The 22335-nt window shown below is 43.0% G+C and overlaps 1 pseudogene; it reads right to left on the reverse strand.

The window, feature by feature from the left end:
• Positions 1 to 311: 311 nt before the first annotated feature.
• LOC146796850 (olfactory receptor 1L4-like) lies at positions 312 to 20988 on the reverse strand (annotated as a pseudogene).
• Between the last annotated feature and the right edge of the window lie 1347 nt (positions 20989 to 22335).

Genomic DNA, 22335 nt, shown 5'->3' on the forward strand with positions numbered 1-22335 from the left:
GCGATGTAGTTTAGCATCTTCGGTTGCTGTGCTGCATTACAATTTAGTACGTGTTTGAAATGGCAGTGTTGATCCTTAGTAATCATTTGGCCTTTGGCCACCTGCCAGCAATGATGTCAACAGCAGGAGGGGGGAATGTGCTGAACTGTTTTAATTAAAATGTATTTCCCTGCTATCTCATGTCCAATGTAATGCACATCAATGTTAAGGTTCACATCTTTCTTCTGAATCTGTTTAAACATAACTCAAGGCTTCACAAGACCAGTAAAGCTTTTTATTTTAATGCAATCACATAAATTGACAAAATGTAATCAAAGCTTCACCTTTTCCATTCTAGTTTGTAAAGTGAACCGCCCCATCAATCTTCTCAGTGCTTCCTTCACTTGCAAGTTCCTGAGACTGTAGATGAAAGGATTGACCATAGGGACCACAACTGTGTACATCAAGGTCATCACTTTGCCCTTCTGGAGTGAGTAGCTTGACATAGGCCAAATGTAGGTAAAAAGTAAGGTGCCATAATATAAAGTGACAACCATTATGTGAGAGGAACAAGTGGAAAAGGCCTGTTTCCTCCCTTCCTTTGATGATATCTTTAAAATGGTATATATGCTATGAACATGGGAGACCTCAACAGACATAATGGTGACAAGTGTGATGAACAAAGCCTCTAATAAGATAAGTAGCTCATTGGTGGTGGTGTCAGAGCAGAAACGCTTCAGTAGTGGTGGTCCATCACAGAAGAACTGCTGGACCTGGTATGGTCCACAAAAGGACAAGTTAGATATCAGCACTGTGTGCAGCAAGGAATGTAGAAAGCTCATCACCCAGGAGCCAGCTGCTAGTGTTGTACAGATTCTAGTGGTCATGAGACTGGTATAATATAAGGGACGACAGATTGGCACATGCCTGTCTATTGCCATTGCTGCTAAAAGGGAAACCTCTGTGGTGGTAAAAAAGGCAAAAAAGTACAATTGTGAAATACAACCAGGGACAGAAATGGTCCTGTTGCACGTGATGAGGCAGGAGAGCATTTTGGGGAGGATAACTGTAGTCAAACAGATGTCAAGAATAGAGAGGTTTACCAGAAAGAAATACATTGGTGTTTGAAGCTTAGAATCAGACATGACTAGGATGCTGATGACCGCATTTCCACTAAAGCAATCAAGTACATTGCTAGGAAGATCAAAAACAGGAATGTCTGCAGTGCAGGCTTATCAGTGAGTCCAATCAGGGTAAATTCTTTCATCATGGTTTGGTTTCTCTGTTTTCTATATTCCATTGAATCTGCCAGAACAGACAAGATTTAAAATAGTAATTTTGTAAAAACAAGCAAACAAGAGAATGATTCATATAGATTTTAAATTTATCAAACTGTTTTAGATCCCTTTTGGCATGGGTGAAAATATAAAGTATTTATATCCTGCATTGCTCTGAATGTAATTTTTAATTTAACATGAACAAGTATTCATCCCGCCCAATGTAGTGCAATATAATTTCAAACAGAATATTAATTTCAGACTCAGAGCACTCTCAGAATCTCTTTCATTTTACATAAATAAGCACAATTGCAGAACTTTCTACTATCTTCTTCCATGGTATGAATAATTCTTCTGAGAGTGTGACAGTGTGATGTAGACCAAAAGGGAATGACAGACTGTATGAAGACATGGATTTTTACTGAACTACTAAATATTCAAAGGGAATTTCAGTCAGTGAGGAAGGCTTCTTCCTCAATAGTAAAGTACCCCAGCAAAATAGAACAGCAGAGATACACTGATTCTGCTTCCCATTTTATGCTATTCTGCTACGTCTCCTTAATATAGACTCTACAATAGTACATCATATTATTATAGCCAAAATATCATAACTACAAACATATCAAGGGACAAAATATCAAGGGTAAGTATCTTTTTTTTTACAACACAATTGAGCCTTAACCTTTTATTTATTGTAATATTGTGGTATACTATCTTTCAATTGTATATATGTTGTGTGCTTCAAAAAAAGAAATGTATGTTAAATTGTTGTATCAAATTATTCTCTATGTTTTTTGAGTTGTGGGGTTTATTGGGACATACATGGCTGATGGTATTTTTATACAGATATAATTATTAACTAATCATAAATAGATGTAATTATTTTGTAATTGATGATATGGTGCAAGGTCCAGTCCTACCTCCCTGTTGGACAATACCCTGTTTGTTGTGGGCGGACTGTTAGGTTATGTTATATGCACTTGTACCACGCACAGATACTCCGACGAGTGTCCCGGTGCGCCTACTAGTGGGATGGACCTTCCATGTGTATTTGTCTAGATTTATAAAAAAGGATGAGTGCGTCCTCCTATTCAGATAAGACTTTTCATTAATCCATTAACTGTTCCACAAAGTAATAGATACAGGTGCAGCTTTTTATATTCTTTCAGTTGTGTATTTTGTTTACAGTGACAATTTCCGTTCATCCATCATTGTTGGAGTGTTCCACAAGGTAACAGATGCAAAAGCAGCCGATCTGTGTTTCGCCCCCTGATGGCCCATTAGCCTGGAGCTGTGTCAAGACTGCAAGAAATATGCTAATATATAGTAAGTCATAAAAATGAAACTGTGGTCGAGTGGATCCATCACCCTGTGTGAGGTAGAAAGGTAATGACAAATAGATCACCCATGAATTGCTCAACAGGAATATGTACTTCTGGTGCATCTCAGAGTGTGTTGGAAATCAGATTACTGTTACACCAGTTTACAGAAATGTAACAAGTTATTCAAGATTTTATGGAATCAAAGCACATAATTCCGTTGGTCAAAAACTTGCTTATTGTAGAAAAGATGCATTCTATTAAGACATTTTTTAGAAATATGTTTGTTTGATTGTATTGTGTTCAGATCTATGGGATACAGGGGAGGGAGTATGATAAATTATTATGCTTAAATGATGGATTAATAAAAAAGTCCTTATGTGAATGGGAGGACACACTCATCCTTTTTATAAATGATCTTGTGATTTTTTTCTTTGTATCTTTATAGTTTCATTATATTATACATGAGATGTATATATGTATGTATGTTCAGGTAGTTAGGTGTATTAGGGGATGTGTGGGTGGGTGTTATATTAAAAAAGATATATTAGATATATTAGTCATTGCATTTTTTTATTTATTAGTATTATTGATTGATATTGGTTTATTTCATTTAAGGAATTGTAATTATATTTATGTTCAATAAAATATTGAGACACATTAATTTGTACTTTATAAAAATTTTCCGATGGAATGTGAGAGTGCTGCCTGCCTGATAATCTTCGAAATCTCGAAGAAACTTGCGTTGCTTTTTCGCCTTTATTTCTCCCTCAAGTTTGGCCATGCGAGTGGTTAGATTTTTCATATGCTTAAAGAGTGGGGTTGGTGAAGCTTGTGATGGAGTAGAGAAAGTCACTAGAAATGACCTAACAAACAGGAGGATACAACGGAGACTATGAGATTTATTACTACCTTTTCAGGGTAGGGACCTGAGGTCCGCAGGATATTTAATAAACATTAGCATGTGCTTTTAACTGACGATAACCTGAAAACTAACCTCACCAGTAACCGACAGATTACTTTCAGAAAAAGCCGCCCTCTGCGGGACGACCTTAGTCATAATCATGTCACAGACAATAAACGGTACAGTGACAAGGGACAACCAGGATTCAGGTGCTGTAAAAACTGCAAAGCCTGTAGCAAAAGCAATGATTGTCCCAAGCTTGTTTTACCTAATTCCAATAGAGAGTTTGTGATTAGGAAACCACTGACATGTAACACCATGTACTGCGTGTATGTTTTAATATGTCCCTGCAACAAATGGTATGTGGGTAGCACAATACATCATGCTAAGAAGAGAGTGCTAGAGCACATTTGTGCTATCAGGCACAATAATTGGCAATACCCAGTAGCACGTCACTTCCATGATCAGCATTATCAAAATGAGAAACTATTGAGGATGGTTGTGATTGATTCTGTTACGGTGGGAATCTCGAACTATTACGAAAATTGGAATCACTATTATTTTATTTTTATTTTATTTTTTGAACTTGTAAGGCGCAACAGCTACCCAAAAAGGGTTTCCCGGCGCCGTAATAGGCTTAGCACTAGCAGAACATCAGCATCAACCAACCAACAATTTGGTGTATGCAAAAATGCAGGCATATGTCCTCCATTTATGCATTTTTGAGGACTAAAAGAAGTGGAAATGCTTACTTAATGTTCAATTGACATGCCTGGAATAGGTGGGCTAGGTCAGGTGGTACGTACTACTTAGGGTTAGTTAGTATTCTGGAATCAGAATGGAACACTGGATTAGTGTAGATAAATAATAACTAGTTGGTCCGCGAATCCCCAGATACAACTAGTCGACCAGATTAGATAGGTCAATTTTATTGCAATTGTTGTTTTTTGACAGTCTTATAAAAATATTTTATTTTTTTCACACCAATCATCAATGTTTGTCTCTTTCTTTCTTATATCTTTCATGATCAGCACCGAGGGGCAAGAAGACGGGGACAGAGTCAGCGGGAGCAGTTCCAGTCGGACAGGATGACCAGAACGAGGGCTCTTCTGCTGGCCTCAGTAAGTCTTCCTGTTTTTAATATTAATAATTCTTGTTCACTGACTTTTACTGCACCGTATGTTTTTTTTCCGAACTATTTTTACCAACAATTATCCTTCGATCCAAACTATCTGTTTCTAAATTCTTTTTATCCCTGCCTCTAACTGCCTCTGCTATGACTCTCTGTACTACTACTATTAGTCTGTCTGTAGCTAAGCATGCCCAGTTGGCCACTCTTTATTTAAAAGGTTTTAAATAAAACTCAGATTCACCAGTAGCTCAAGCCATTGAGCCCAGTCCTTTGGGTTGTCCTCTTGTACTCCTTCTATTCTTCTTAATCTTTGAGGCTTTATTAAAATTGATGTTTTTCGACAATTCCCACCAACAAAATGCCCAACCAGATTTTACTATTTTGATAGGATAGGACATACTACTACTGTTGTAGGGATTTTCCACATACAGAACTTTGAACAAGAAAATAGGATGTTGGTGATGGGAGGTTGGACCTTCCTCACACCTCAATCAGAACAGAACTCACCACAATCCCCTGCCTGACTAGTTATAATAGTGCTTCATTACTATTAGGTCTCCAAACCCCCCCTAAGATACCCAATGAGTAGACAACCTAGAACATAACACTCCCGACCTCTCAGTCGTGGAAGCAATGCACATGCACAGTTTGCACACCCTTCCTTTCGCTCGCTCACTCGTGTAAGTCCATCCACACCAAATACCATGAGCCTATGTAAGTTCAAAATTTTTATTTGCTACTGACAAGCTCTGTACTTTGTTCTATAATGCAGCACCAACAGCAAAATGCATAAGATTAAGACTATAAACATTGTTACACTTAGTTACACTTACAACAACTACAAGTCCATAGAACGAAGAAAAAAAAAGCAAAATCATGATAACTGAACAGTGGTGTAAGCACCACCATCCCCTTTGTAGGAATATAGTTTATATAAAATTATAAATGAAGATCTCTGAGCGAATTCTGTGGACCCCTCACCTTAGAAGAAGCCAGTACTGGTTACATCGTAAGCTCTGCAAAGCTCTGGTTCGTAGAAGGGCATCTTCCGTCCGTTAGGAGAAAAATGGTGCGCGTTAGTATATTGGAAGCAAAAAAGTGTAGCATTTTGGATAAGCAATATGGACTAACACCAGAACTCCATAACAAAGTGGCTTGTTTTGTTTGACCTTGTACGCAGCGCTTAGACAGTAGCAGTATGAGCTCATGCGGGCTCATCACTCTTTATACAGCAAGCTGCGAGGTAACGACGCGTGTGCAAAAAGCAAAGACTAGAATGACCCTAGGGACCATATAACTACTAGTTTCTACTCTACTACTACCTGATTTGTACTAGTGATGTATGTTGTATATGTATGTAATACTATTAACTCATTTTTCAATCTTGCTAGTGAAAAATAGGGGGAGGTGGATATGACACCTAAACAATGTGTAATGTTTTTTCAAGGCGCACTACCAACCACCAGTCCCGGGGCCAGCGGCGAAGGCAAAACGGCTGCTGACCGAGGAGAGGATGCGGCAGCTGCAGAAGGAGCTGCAGGGGGTGAGCCAGCAGCAGTGGCGGCGGTGGTAAGTTAGATTCCTAATCCTTACTTATTGACATTACACTCACTGCAAGGTTGTACTGTATAATACTGTACAGTTGAGACTTACTAAGTAAGAAGTTGTTGTGAACGGTTGAAGACACCCTTTACTTAGCATTAGTAAAAGCATTAGTGGCGGGAGTGTTGAGTAACTAATGGCCTCTTCTATCTGATTTCAACTCAGCTGTGAAAGTTTTATAGAGAAGACTAAAAGTCAGATCAGATGACCTTGATGGATGGGTTGAACGAAAAGGGAAAGGAGAGTGGAAGGAAGAAGGACAGGCGAGATTTAATATTTATGACTGGCAGAGAAGGATTTGTGGGATGTACGCAGCATGCATAGGTGGCTGATAGGAATCATATGCATGGTTGGTTGAATGCCTGAAACCCCCACAAATGTTAAAGCCCAAGAAAGTGGGAGAATAGATACATACCACAATGTTATGTACTGTACTTGCTAGTGCTAACGTGACACTATGTGTAAAAATAATTTGTCTTACTGCTTTGCTAAGAGTATATTTTACAATAGTCTTGTTTTTTCTTCTTCATATATAGCTACTCCTTCCAAGGGGAAACCTGACCGGAAGGAGTTGGCAGCCAAGGCCCGGTGCCGGAAGCTGGAGGCCATACAGACTGAATATCGTCGGATGGTGGTTCTGGAAGAGGAGGAGGAGGCGGCAGCAGCTGCAGCCTCTTCCAATGCCCCAGGCCCCAGCCACTGCCCTCCAGTGGTACAGTGCCACCATCTGGCATCCGCCCACCACCACCACTCCATCAGTGCTTCCCCTCTCGTGGATGCAACTGCTGCGAATTGAAGTGCCGTGTTGCCCGCCGGGAGGAGCAAGTTCGTGTCCTCCTGAGTCAAGCCCGCCGAACTTAGATCCTGTTTATTGCCCCTTTTTCAATTATTCTATTATGGTGGGAATCGGGCGTTGGGTTTTCTCTTTTGGACAATTGGACATTTTCTGTACGAACATTGGTTGGGGTTAGGGAGAGGGGTGGGCCAGGTGTTGTGGGATTTTTTTTACATAGTTTATTTTTGTTAGGGTATTAAATAATATATTTCTACTTTACATACGATGTTGTTAATGTTTTCTGGGTGGGGTTACTGTTTTACATCACACTGTATCCTTCTTTCCTTGCTGGTGCAGGGCCGCCCACAGCCAGTGTTTGATTTAAATAATTGGATGACTTTGTAAGACAGAAACAGATAAATGCGGCACCCCTCATTGAGTGACTTGTCCTACTAGCACTGTCAGTCTCTTCTACTCTAGGCACTCTGTAACTGGACTCAAAGGGGTATGTGAAATTGAATTAATGAAAACATGTCCATTATTAATTATGCCTTCCCCAAACTTCTCTTACCTTTGATTGATGTTTAACTTAGGCACAGCGATGGCTGCATTGTGATTATGGTTTTCTTTCCTAACATGCCATGGTTGTGGTGCTGGTAGTAGTAGTAGTAGTAGACACTGGCAGTAGCATTTGCAAAAAAGAAAATTAGACAGTCAGTAGCCTGAGAGAGACTCTTCGAGGAGTAGTAGAATGAAGTACATTACAGAACTTACTGCCAAACAATAATATGCAAAAATACAACAAAACATAATGGTGGTGGGGATAACCTAGTAGTACACAGAGTTATAAACTCTAATTGTGTCGAGTCACTTGACTAGGCCTATAGTTCACTGGACACAAGCGTAACTGTTAGTGCTGTGTAGGAGGATGACAACAAATGAAATCCATTAATCCAATCAATGCTGTCAATTAATGCTGATGTATTAGGTTCCTTTGGTAAAAAAATTACCTCACAAATATACTGCTCATGGGTGGGCAAGCAGAAGAAGATCCCCGCCCTGCCTTGAAATAGAAGTACCGTTGCTTTTGCCACATCCGTCCCTGCAACCGTGTGATAAATTATTGGTGTACATTTAATGTAGTCATACCTCAATAAGTCACACAGCCCGGGGGAAGAGGGTTAGGGCTTGTTGAATGGTTGGGTAGGGGGGTTTGGGGAAAGGTTTGAGAAAGAAAAACAGTACGCATGGGCAAACATCAAACGACAGAATCTTTGTAGACTACCATATCCATATCAATATGTTAAGGGAGAAAAAGGAAATGCATGCATGATGATGATAAGGAGACACGGATTACATGCAGTTTGTGTTCAGTGTTACCGGGCTTACTTTTACAGATAGGAAAGAAAATTTTAAAATATCTGTAGGGAGGAATTATAAACAGAGAGCAAACCTAATGATAATAATGACAACAAGAACACACTGTTGTAATGAATGTAGAAAAAAAATTAATCGAATTATTAAAAAGATGATGAAAGTTGATACTGTTACTGTGTTATCCTGGTCAAATGGAGAGTTGAATCTCGGCATTCCTCTTGGTCCTCCCTTCCATGGATGCTCCGTCCATCAATCTTGGGTGATGCCACTGCCTGCCTGGCAGATGTAGATTCATTGGTAAGGTAAATGTGCATTGTTTTCCCTAGTATAGCACAGGGTAAGGCCCGGCCTGTAATTCTAGATGGAAAAATAAAAGGGATATTAAGAAACCAATTTGAAAAAAATGCACAAGATATGATGTGGTGCAACAAGAACACTTTCCGAGGCGGCATGTATGCATCATCTCTACTCTAGTCTGTTTCCAGCATTAACCTACAACACCAACAGGACAGAGCAGGCCCACGGTGACGGCACCCTTTGCACATCCTCCATTCAGCGTACATTTTTTGAAAGAGTTGGACAAAGCACATATCCAGCAACATAGCATTTTACAATTTAAGTGACTAAATCAATGCACCGCAGTCATACCACCGCTACACTTGACTCCACTGCTACACAGACATTTAGGTCTTCTGTGGTTGTTGTTTACTTGTTTACCTTTTATGTCACTCATGAAACGCCCTGACTTATTCCATCAATCATCTCCGATCCGTGTACTGAGTGACTGTGAAGATACTATGTCACTGTGGTCATCATGATGGTGTTGTTCAACTCAGTCTGCAGTGTACCAAGTGAGTCCCCTTCCTATATTCAAAATGCAATGTATCGGCCTGCAGTAGAAGTACAAATTTGTTATTAAAAAAACAAGAAGGGAAAAGAGACTTGAGTTACTTTTAGTGTGTAGATTATTACATATAGTTCACAATGAAGTAACTTCATGCACAACAAACAACAACAAAATCACTCAGTCAGCATCCAATGCATTGCATCATTCATTACCTGTTCCTTCTCATCTTCAGTTAATGGGCAGTCTCTCTCGGATCAGAAAGGAGGATAGCTATAGTAGTCATCATCAATCATGTTCCACTTCTTTTGGAGGGACTAGGAAATATTTTCTTTTTTCCTCTATTTTGCATCATCCAATCATCATCTGTCTTCATGAGGGCAATGGATTTAGGGAGATTCAGGAGGATGGAGGAGCAGGATTTGGAGGAGTGTACTGGTATATGCATTATGCAGACAGCCGAAACTTGTATATGGCAATAAAACAATTAGAAGATGGTGGTGAGGGATTTGTTGTGATTCGAAGTTTCTAACCAGAAAGTCAGACACACAAATAAAAGAAAATAAGGGAGGAAGACAGTAAGAACTGGAAGTGCAAGCCTAATTGTCAGGGAAGTATAGCTCGTCCTCAAACTCTAGGGGTTCCACCAGAAGTAGGTAATCATCAACTAACACACCACTTCCGTCACCTGAGCCGCCGTCCTCATCTTCCTCCCTTGATTCATGTATTGTGTAATTCGATGGTTTAAAGTGCTGATTCATTTTGATCATTGTTAACCTCTCCACTTTTTTGGGCGAGAGACTGGTCCTTCTCACTGTTACAATGGAACCAGCAGCACTGAAAACACGTTCCGAAGAGACACTTGCGACTGGGCAAGCCAGATAGTTTATCGCCAGCCTGCTTTCCCATACCAATACCACAATGGGTTTTGATCAATGTACACCTCTGTTGGGTCGTCCAGATAGGCCTGGACCATCCGCTCAATGTTCAGGGGTGCTAAACCTTTTTGGGGCTATTTTCTCGTTGAATCAGCACCGGACTTACCATTGCCTTGTTGTAAAAACCAATCCTGTAGCGATTTTACTGGGCCTGAAGATCCAGTTCTTGCTGTTGTCGATAGTGTTGGTGAGTGTTCTGAGCCAAACGCACTGCCCTCAGGCTCCGAAGTTGAACTTGACGCCGGATGCCCTGCTGCAGTACTTGTAGTGGCTTCTCTAGCGGGCTTTTAATTAGCAGCCGTTCATTTTCCAACTTACTCTCTGACTCAGCTATCCAAGTTTTGTACCGGGCAACATCCATTTCTGAAAAAGGAATTAATGTCTTCAGTGCCCATTTTGTCCGTGGATCCAGAATTGTGGCACTAATGTAATGTTTTTGTGACAAAATCTTATTTTGCACCCTTGTATTGTCAGCTAAGCGACGGGCTAAGCTCTCCACCAACTCATATGCTTCTTTTTTTTCCTCTACATCTTTGTATGCTTCAGACACCTCCTTCAGCTGATGCTCTAGCATTTGCAACAATGGGATAGCTTGGCCCATAGTACAGTCCGCCTTGCTGACTTCACGTGTGAAGACCTCGAAAGGAAAAAGCATCTCAGTCAGGCATTTAACTAGGCACCATTGGTCCATCTGAAGGGTCATGCCTTTCACAGTAGCATCCCCTCTTCGCATGACATACTGATTGATTGGCCTGTACTGCTCAAACCGACGGTCAAGCATGTAATAAGTTGAGTTCCAACGTGTTGCCTCCTCCTGGATGAGTGCTTTGACTGGCATTCTATAGTCACATTGAATGATCCTCAGCTGCTTCCGAGCTTTAAAAGAATGGCTGAAATGAGTGCATATGCTTTGTCAGGTGGTCAGTAAGTTGCTGACTATGGCTTCTTTTTTCAGAAAGTCTTGAACAATAATGTTAATGCAGTGTGCCAAACACGGAACCCTGAAATAGGAACCAAGCTCCATGGCCTTAAGTACATTACTGCCATTATCTGTGGAAACAAAACCAATCTTAAGCCCTCTTGGGCACAGCCATTCAAAAACCTTGCTGTGAAACTCTGCCAATATGTTTACAGCAATATGAGATTTCTCCATGGCGAACATGGATGCAGTTGCATGTTTCCGAGTAGCTTTAAAAATCTCAGCTGCGTCACCAGCACCTACTTCAGATAGCTTATCTCTAACCCCCACAAATGAGACCCACTGTGCAGTGATGCACATGTAATCAGTGGCTTGGCAACTGGTCCACATGTCTGTTGTGAGGTGGATATTGTGAACAGCACGCTGCTGCAAAGCTTGTCCAACCAATTCCAGCACATCATGATGTAGTGCTGGAAAAGCAACTCTTGCGAAATAGGACCGGCTGGGAACCTTCCATTTAGGGCAGATGGTTGACACAAATTCAAGGAAATCCACCCCTTCCACAAATGAAAAAGGGAGAAGGTCCAGCGCTAACATTTTAGCCAGCTTCGCATTGTACAACCGTGCCGTTGGGTGGTTGCGTTGGTACTGCCCCTCCAACCTAAGCATGCTGTCAATGGTAGGCTGGATTATTTTCCTTTGTGGTGCAGTTGTTTTCTTTAACCCAGTTAGGCTCAACGATGCACTTTGTTTCATTGCAGTACTACTCGGTCACCTTGGTGTCTCAGTCTGACTCTGACTCTTACTGCGGTGCCACTGAGATGTTGCTGAGGAGGATTTGGGCGGCACCACTACACTACTGGGGACAGGGCTAGAAATGTCTCCCTCTTGTTCGCCTTCCACCGCGATAATATCGTCCCCTGATTCTTCATGCCCAACAACAATGGGTTGAGTTTTACTTTGTTCTAAGCGAAGTAGGTGAGCCTCCCACACGATAGTGTGGTGTATTTTGAGATGACTTGTTTGGCCTCCAGTACCATAGTTTGTACCAAGCTTACCCCGCCTAACAGCATGTCGACAAATTGAGCATATAGCAATGTTCTCCTCCTTACTGCTAACCGAAAAGAAGTCCCAAACTGGGGAGGAGAACTTTCTGGTGCAGCTTGATGTGCCACTTTCAATACCAGATGAACTGGAGGGTGTGCTTGGAATGTGACTCTGTGCAGCTACACTGTGACTTCTACCACTCCCTACTGAGGTGGTGGTTGAGCTGGATGTAGGTCCCTGCCTTTCCTTTGCAAATGAAAATTTGGAAGCTGGAGGTCGTGGTGGTGTTACCTGTGTTGGTGGTATCCGTGCTACATCCCTTGCAGCCATTTTGGATAGGATAATAATGTTGGTTTCCATATCCTTTGGGCTGGGAGTGATGTCCGTGATGATTGGCTCGTCATCATCATCATCCCCCTCTTGTACATCTACCTCCATAACTCTAAGGCTTTCTGGAACCTTCCATTTCACTAGCCTTGTCTTGTGGCGTGCATCACTCTCAGACTGAGCTGGTGGCTTCCAAGTGGCATCAAGATCATCAGAAGCGGGGCTTGTAGAAGAAGCTGATGGACTAACCCTCCTTTTCCTTGCTGGGGGTCTGAAAGACAATGGCTCTTCTGAAACAGTGGCTTACCCCTCTTTGTCTGCAGGAAGCTCGATTTCCTGAAATGCCCCTACTTTGAGTAGCAACTACTATTGTGGGCTGTTGTTGTGGCTGTTCTTGTGGTGGCGGCTGTTCTTGCGGCTGCAGCTGTTCTTGTGGCTGCTGCTGTTCTCGCGGCTGCTGCTGTTCTTGCGGCTGCGCCTGCTGCTGCAGACTTATCTGCTGAGTTTCCGCCTGTGTTGATTGTGTACTACTTTGCGATAATGACATTTCAACATTGCTGCTCGTTAGTAGACTGGCTACCTCTGCGACACACATGGGCTTGGGCCTAGGTTGGTAGGGTCGGCCCACTGGTGCGGATGTGCTGCTCCCAGCTTGGTTCCCGCCGGACAACGCTGCTGCAGGCGTGTGTTTTTTGGTCCCAAAAAACACATTTGGCGGCACACCAGTCGTAGTTAGTGCCTCTTGCTTTTTCTGTTCCTTCTTCTTCACCCAGGCAACTTTCTTGGTACTGGACGACCTGGTACCTTTCTTTGGGCCTATTGTCTTCAGAGGTCAGACAGGACGCAGGTGCACAAGTTGCAGAGATGTCTGTGGTCACAGTTGGACGTGATGTGGTACGCAGCAGGACTTCTGTCTGGCAGTACAACGGATGATGTTGATATTTACCTCCTCCTCTGTCTTTTTGTGCACCTAAAAGCAAATAAGCCAGGAGAAGAACATCAGTGAAATGTTGCATTTGTTGTTGTGGTTCAATTACTACTAGTACATATAAACAAATAGAAGATATAGTGTAGCCATTTGTGAGACCTTGGCAACAAGGGCTATGGTATACTACTTACTGTGTACAGTGTACACACTACACTCTCAGGAAGGATAGGAAAGAATAAGAACAACAACCAAAATACAAATGTAATGGAAGGGAGCTGATGCTGGCAAAGGGGATGGATGGAAGCAGTAAGCCAATAGGAAAACAATGCAGGCCCATATTAACTCCCACCAGAAAAGGCCACCAGCCACATGGACACTCACAAGCAACAAGCAGGAGGCCTGGGAAACAATGAATTGCCAAAAGGCATATAAAAGAAGCCAGGCAAAAGATGCATGCTAAACCACACTGCTGTGCCTTTTTAATGCAATAAAATGCAAAGACGAAAATCCACAGGGCAAAACAAGGTCTGCAGGGTGCACACCAACACAACAGGCACACACAACAAAGGCATTTCTTTAACACACACCCAAAAACAGAAATACCTCCCAAAAAACCCTAAATGATGTTTAAATTCAACAGAACACACAGATAACTAGAGAAGCACTTGTTTAATGCACCTGTGGCTACCTGATCTGAGCCTACTGGATGAAAGCAGGCCCGTGGGCAGACAAGCCCACACAAGCTTGCAGGCCTAGGCTTCAAAATGGTCACCAGCCACATGGCCAGGCCCACAATACCCAAACACAGAAATACCCCCCAGAAAACACATTTTCCAACTCAATTGAATGCCATCCATGCCCTAAATGATGTTTGAAAAACATTCAACACACACCAAAGGAACAGTTGCTTCATCATGCACCCACCCATGACTATCTCTGGGCCTATTGGCTACCACCAACAATTTAAAAAAAAGAATGATAAGTATCAAAATTGTAGTTGCAGCAACTGCAATGCCCCCAATCAAACAGACACAATTCCAACTTACTTGTAAAATATCAGATTCAAAAGTCCTCAAATCCAATGATAATGATGCAGCAGACACAAAGAGTGATCCTTCCAGCTGAAATCCAAAGGCAGAATGAACAGGAGATGGACAAAGCACTGGGAGGAGCCTGGTGGACAGGAACAGGAAGATGGAGACTCTGTGGCACTTCCTCCCTCTCCCCCCCTAAAGTTTTTTTTTTTTAAAAAGGACTCCTTGCACAAAGAAGGACAGCCAAATGTCAATCTGATGAGTTCTTTCCATCCAAATCTTCATTTAGAGAAGGTTTTATGCAGCTAGAGTTAATATTCTTCTCCAAATCGAAAATTTGGCGTGTTTCCGATTGCGACCTTCACCACACTTCCGCCGGATGTCGATGTTGCGTCCAAAATGATGTCTTCGCGATCTCATGCTCTTTGTCGCATTGGAGATTGACGTGTTTGCGACCTCACGCTCTCTCTCGCGGTGGTAAATGACGTGTTCGTGATCTCAGACTCTCGCGGTGTCTGATGGCGAGGAGAATGAAGTGATCGCAATTGCGAACTCTCACGGGATAGCGCGACCGGCTATCAACATCTCGTGGAGCACGCGAACGGATTGGAAAACTCGTCGGCGAACGCAGGGATCCCGGCAAGGCGATCGCGAGAACGCATTTTCAAAGCACGAACATGAAAAAAATCTTTGCAACGCGGCAAATAGCGGAAATGTTTGCATTTTCGCGCTCTCCGCGGAACGCTAAAATTTCAAAATATCACCAATTCCGCGAGTGGAACGTAATTTGACGCCCACCCTTAATTATTAACTAGCTCCATTGATTTCTCTGGGACTTTGTTGCGATACCAATGGTTGTCCAAGTGCGGGGCTTGACTTACTTTAAGGCTGGGCAGGAAGATATTTGAGCCAGTTTGTAAGTCCACTTTGTCAGTAATATTACTGCAGTAGACTAAAATGTCTGCATTTTTTTCAAATTATAATTGCTTTGCTGTTGTGTGGGTGTGTCTTGTGTCACTACCCAAACCCCTTCTCAAATTTCTCTTAGCCTGATGTATTTTGTGGTTATTATACCCCATTTTGCAACTAGTCACCATTTTACTTCCCACATTTACCACTAACTCCTGTAGTTATGTGTGCAGGTGGCTCTACCACCAGGTTGGAGACCACTGTACAGAGACTTCAGTAGAGGTGGAGATCTTGGAGGAGGATGGATGAGTGTGGATGCATTTCAGAGTATGTAAAGTAGTGCTATGTTATATTCTCCAAAATAAATTTTCTGAAAAGAATCCGGTATCTGTGCTGTTGAAGTTAGTGAACAGTTTTCAGTGTTATGGTCTTTCCACAAAGAATACATTCTTTCATTTTTGACAAGGGTGGTATTGCAAAATGTGGGGGTGGTTACATGGCCTGATAGTAGTGGGATAGGTACGTTTTGGCATCTGGTAAGATCCAAGTATCCGTAATAGATTTTAGTCTTTTTGCAAGCAAAAAATGGTTTATGATGGTGTTCATACTTATGGATCATGCACACAGAACATGCAAACAGCTTAGAAGAGAAAAGTGGCTACACAGACCAGCCTAAGATAGAAGGCATTGCACTCCAGCCTCGGTTAAAGTAATAAGAATAAAACTAAGTAACCATTCAGACAAGTATTCTGTGCTCCTACTATATCAGATAATGAACATTGATTCACCAAAATGCCAATCTTAGGAGAATCGACATCACATACACTTGGACCCCAAATGCATCTCAAGGTTAACCTCATGCACAATGTTTAGCCATTCAACAGCCTTTCTATTCCCTGCTGAAGGGCAGAGTATGTCCAGGGAGTGGACACAACTGGCAGAGAATGGAGTTTCACAGCATTGTTTGCTTTTCTTTTGCTGCTGACTTCATGACTTCTGACTGCCTCTAATGAGAGGTCCTGAAGGTAAGGTAGAAGACACCAAAACTGGCTACACAATGCACATCAATGTAAGTAAACTCATGAAACTTAACACTTAAATGGGTGTGTTATAAGTATAACATCTACTCTTCTAAGATCAATATGATCTCAAAGGATAACCTTATAAAATTATGTTGCTGCAAAACAACTTACATTTTGTCGCCAGTGACTGAGCATAAGCTGACAGCCACATTCATGCCATCTACTGAAGATGCCACATTAAATACATTTCTATCGGTGTACTAATTTTCCTTTGGGCACACAGTACACCTTTGGCCATTATTTACTGTAAATTATGTTGACAGCAGTCCTTAGTGAAAGCAGCCTGAAGAACTCAGGATTGCTGAGATGGCATACTAACACATTTTTACCAAGATAAAAAAATATTGTGCTGATATTCAGATCTATAGCTGGCAAATGAATATACCCTTTCCTTAATTATTTTCTCTTACAAATCCATTTTTCAAATGTTGGAAGGTTCCTATTGCGGCAGAGAGCTGTTGTGAAACAGGCAGCAATTAAATTTCTCACAGGGTTCTTTGCCAAATGCCCTATTCAGGAAACAACTTTTAAAGGTGAAAATAAAAATATCAAGGAGTCACTAGGGGGCATATTTACAAGCTCCTAGCAAAGAAAAGTAACGCTCCGTTGTCGCTGTATACGGGCCCATATATACAAGGCCATGCAAAGGCACAGTGCATGGCTTTTCATGGCCTTGTAAATACAGCCCCTTTTCACGCATGCCTTTGTGGGAAAGGAGAATGCAATGGGTGTTGCTGTGGGCATTCCACCCCAACACCATTGCTTTTTTACGCTGCCCCAGGTGTTCAAGGATCTGTATATCAGAGGCAGAGCAAATAACTAACACCATTAAAAAGCATACATTAGAGTAGAGAAATTAGGAGAAATCGTTTTATTTCCCAGTGGTTTTTTGTCATTCTATGCATGCATTATGCAGCACACACAGAAGGAGCAAAACACCTTTAATTATTGTTTATGTGCAGGCAGGTCTTGCTTCCAGTTCCTGCATATAAATATTCCTCCCTGCAACGCAGGCACCCTTGCACCATGGCGCTGGCACTATGCAGCTTTTTTAGTGCTGGCACAAGGGAAAACACAGGGGTGAACCGAATTCTTGTGAATACTGCGCATCCCTGCGTTTTTGAAAAATGACGCCGCATGGCACTGCTAGATTGCCTATAAGTTTACGGATCAAACTAATATGTTATACTTTTTTCTACACAATTGATTTGCAAATTTGGTATATTGCCAAAACTATTTACAATGTATTTGGCCTATTCACAAATGTAAATTTACACATGAGTAAATCTACTATTCACTAGTGTATGGAAGCAAATTTACTAGTGTAAAGTGTAAAGTTCCTACTTGTAACCTTTCACGTTGGTGGAGATTTCTGCTATCTTTGTAAAGATTTCTGTTACTGTAGTGAAGATCTCCCAATGGGAAAGAATGGAGAAAATTGTTTTATTTTAATAATTTAAAACATATATTAATTTTATTGTAATCTTTTAGACCTGACATCCTTGGTTTGGTATTGTCCCAAACTGTTTGCCTTCTCTCACCCTGTTTTCATAATTAGTTTTTGTTGGCATTAGTACTCTGTGCACTTTACCACTGCTAATCAGTGCTAAAGTGCAGGTGACCTCTCCCTAAAATATGGTAACATTGGCCCACACCTGATTGGCATGTTTAATTTACTTATAATTTCTAGCATATAGAATTACATGTAACCAGGGCCTGTAAATTAAATGCTACTAGTGGATCTGCAACACTCATTATGCAAACCACTAAAGTAGCACTTTAAAAGATTTCTAAAGCCTGCAATTGCAGCCTGTAGGTCAGTTTTAAACTGCCTTAGGGACCTAATCAAATAAACCTTTAGCCAGATCTAAACTTTTCTTTAATTGTTAAAGTAGTCAAATATTTAGTTATTAATTTTGCATGATTTCTAAGACCTGAGTAATACATATAAGGCCACTTCTTCGTAAGTTTCATTTTGTGATTATTTAATAGTCAGTTTTTGAGGTACGCTAGTAGGTCATTGAGAGCACCTATGTACTAATATGTCTTTGACACATTTAGCTATTCCTTTTGGGGTCTAATCAATAACTCTGCAGCACACATAGAAGTATCAAATCGTCATTATTTTTCAATTATTGTTTATGTGCAGTAAGAGACACTTTCCTGTACATAAAAAATAATGAATGGCATTTATCTCTTTCTGTGAGTGCTGCAGAATGCAGCACATCTAGAAAAAGCAATAACAAGGAGAAAGTCATTTCTTCCTGTTGCCCCATTCCAACTCCTGCTATTGCATGGCGTTCGTTTTTGGCACTGCCTAAGATTTACAGATCCTTGTAACTCTGGGGAAGCATCCAAAAGCAATGGGTTTTGTGGTGGAATGCTCACAGTAACTCTCATTGCACTCCCCTTTCATGCAGCTACCTGCATGAAAGGGTACCATCTTTACAAGGTGGGGCTAAACCACAAAAAGTGGCTTAATGCCACCTTGTAAAGATGGTGCAGGGCATTGCGTCACTGGAATGTCAAAAAAGCCAATTGATGGATGGGGGCTATGTCGGAGCCTTTACGGGCAAGAGTCCTAAACATAAATTATCTAGGCCTAGAAAATTCACGCTGGAAATCCACGTAAGGGAAGATTCATTACAGAAGGCAAAAAGAAAATGGTTAGTCAGTTAAAAATATGCCAAATGCAAATAAATGTCAATTGGCATTGGCAGTGGAAGAGAACAAGTTCTAGCTTCTAATCAGTAAACAAACAATTATGGAATCTGGAAGGGACCATGAAGGCAACAGGCTCATTTCCCAAATGGTGAGTTTTATACACCTTTAAACAGAGAAACCATACAGCCACTGTGGTATGATGAAGAAAGTTACATTGAACTATCAAATAGTAAAACAGAATATATATCACATGGTATAATGACATTTATTCTACATCTATTAAATAATCTGTGTTTCACAATAGAAGACATGGGCACATTAAAAAATATTAGTAATATCTTCGTTCCACAAAGGAAACAGCCTTCAATTGTGTACAGTCGACATCTGTTCTTTCCCCTGGCTTGATAATATGCCGCAGAGAATTCCAATAGAAGCCCGTGTTCACACCAGAACATGGGCTTCTTTGGGAATTCTCTGCGGCATATTATCAAGCCCATTATCGCCGCTTTAGCGGCAGTTTTCTGCCGCTAAAGCGGCGATAATTTTAACGCAGTTTCTTGATAATATGCCCTGACCACCTACCACTTTGTGAAGCTCGCGCTGTACTAGGGCTGTGTTTTTAACAATTTTCCCTGTTTTGTATTTAGGTTTGTATTTGTTTTGCACTTACCCTCGTTTTTAATCCTACTGCCTCTTGCTGCTTCTGGCTTGTAGCGCGCGCCCTCTGGCCCCTCACTGCACTTAAAAAAAGCGCACTCTGCGCCTCCAAGCACCACCACTTTGGTGGGTCCGGGGTCCTGGGATCGATTTTGGGTGCCATTTTGGTTTGGGGCATTACTTTCAGCGGCGGCCGCCATCTTTGAGCGGACTCGCGCGCGTAGGGTGACGGGAGAGCCTACTTAAGGCGGCTCCTTGCGTGGCGGTGTTTCTGACCACCTACCACTTTGTGAAGCTCGCGCTGTACTAGCGCTGTGTTTTTAACAATTTTCCCTGTTTTGTATTTAGGTTTGTATTTGTTTTGCACTTACCCTCGTTTTTAATCCTACTGCCTCTTGCTGCTTCTGGCTTGTAGCGCGCGCCCTCTGGCCCCTCACTGCACTTAAAAAAAGCGCACTCTGCGCCTCCAAGCACCACCACTTTGGTGGGTCCGGGGTCCTGGGATCGATTTTGGGTGCCATTTTGGTTTGGGGCATTACTTTCAGCGGCGGCCGCCATCTTTGAGCGGACTCGCACGCGTAGGGTGACGGGAGAGCCTACTTAAGGCGGCTCCTTGCGTGGCGGTGTTTCTGACCACCTACCACTTTGTGAAGCTCGCGCTGTACTAGCGCTGTGTTTTTAACAATTTTCCCTGTTTTGTATTTAGGTTTGTATTTGTTTTGCACTTACCCTCGTTTTTAATCCTACTGCCTCTTGCTGCTTCTGGCTTGTAGCGCGCGCCCTCTGGCCCCTCACTGCACTTAAAAAAAGCGCACTCTGCGCCTCCAAGCACCACCACTTTGGTGGGTCCGGGGTCCTGGGATCGATTTTGGGTGCCATTTTGGTTTGGGGCATTACTTTCAGCGGCGGCCGCCATCTTTGAGCGGACTCGCGCGCGTAGGGTGACGGGAGAGCCTACTTAAGGCGGCTCCTTGCGTGGCGGTGTTTCTGACCACCTACCACTTTGTGAAGCTCGCGCTGTACTAGCGCTGTGTTTTTAACAATTTTCCCTGTTTTGTATTTAGGTTTGTATTTGTTTTGCACTTACCCTCGTTTTTAATCCTACTGCCTCTTGCTGCTTCTGGCTTGTAGCGCGCGCCCTCTGGCCCCTCACTGCACTTAAAAAAAGCGCACTCTGCGCCTCCAAGCACCACCACTTTGGTGGGTCCGGGGTCCTGGGATCGATTTTGGGTGCCATTTTGGTTTGGGGCATTACTTTCAGCGGCGGCCGCCATCTTTGAGCGGACTCGCGCGCGTAGGGTGACGGGAGAGCCTACTTAAAGTCGCCCCTTCCGCGCAGCGGAACGCGCAGGTGGAAGCCTTCGCGTAGCCTGAGTCGTGCCAGAGTCCTGCCCGTCTGCGCCCGTCAGCGTCTCGGAGGCGGCGGGGCGGCTGTGGATTCTGATTGGAAGCGGGGAGCATGTTACATTATACCTCTGCTACGCTTCGAGCCTTGCGTACTACATCTAGCTTGTGTCGCTCTGTTTTCCCCGGTCGACACAAGGGTAAACGTCGCTGCCCGGCGTGTGGCTGGTCGCCCACTGGGTCACTCTGCTGCGCCCCAAGGGCATCTAAAGTACATGCGAAACATCTCTGTCTGCTGTTGAACACAAGATCGGTAGGAAGACATGCCCAGTACATCTACGATCTTCTTGTCAGGGATAATCCTCTTTGCCTGCTCCTGACCGAAACTTGGTTGGGAGAGGCGTCCAATCCGGACATCTTTACTGCGATCCCTCCAACCTATAATATTTTCCGCCAAGACAGGGCGAAGGGTAGGGGGGGCGGAGTTGCTGTAGTGGTGAGGAAGAACATTTCCTGCTCTGTTCTTCCTGTTAACTCCATTGAGGGGTCTGAATCCCTTGGTTTTACGCTCAGACTGTCTCCAGCTCAAGCACTTAAGGGTCTGTTGGTCTACAGGCCTCCTGGCCCGGTGGGTTCCTTTTGGGAGGACCTACAGACAGCCATCTCGGAGCTGGCGCTGTCTGCACAGCATTGCTTGCTGGCAGGCGATTTCAACTTTCACCTCGATGTCACGGACGATCCGAATGGGGTCAAACTGCTGGATATTACATCTCCGCTTGGCTTGGCACCGTTTGTGTCAGGGCCTACACATGAGAGAGGGCATACCCTCGATCAAGTGTTCTCTTCTGTCCCAATTGTCGACATCGAAATACGGCCGGTGCTCTGGTCGGATCATAGATTGATTGGGTTTTCTGTGTTGGAAAATGGGCGGTCTGACATCTGCGCCCCCACGGTGCCCAGAACGGCCTCGAGAGCGTTGTACAGAGTGACGCCTGATATGTTGGAGCAGGCGCTCACGGAACATCCCTGCCCCCTCTCGGGGGATCCGGAAAGAGACACTGAGGCCCTGCAGCTATGGCTGACTGAGAGGTTAGATGATCTTGCACCAAGGGTAACACCCCGGTCCTCGGTGAGACGGCAGTCGGCGCCATGGTTTACGGAGGCGCTGCGTTTGGCTCGCAGTCAATGCAAGGTTGCTGAGCGGGCCTGGCGCCTTCAATATGATGGGGAGGCCAAACTCGCCTATAGATCGGCGGTGAAGGCCTATCATCGTGACA

The sequence above is a fragment of the Triturus cristatus genome, chromosome 10 (assembly GCF_964204655.1).
Source record: "Triturus cristatus chromosome 10, aTriCri1.1, whole genome shotgun sequence".
In the NCBI taxonomy this organism is placed as follows: Eukaryota; Metazoa; Chordata; class Amphibia; order Caudata; family Salamandridae; genus Triturus; species Triturus cristatus.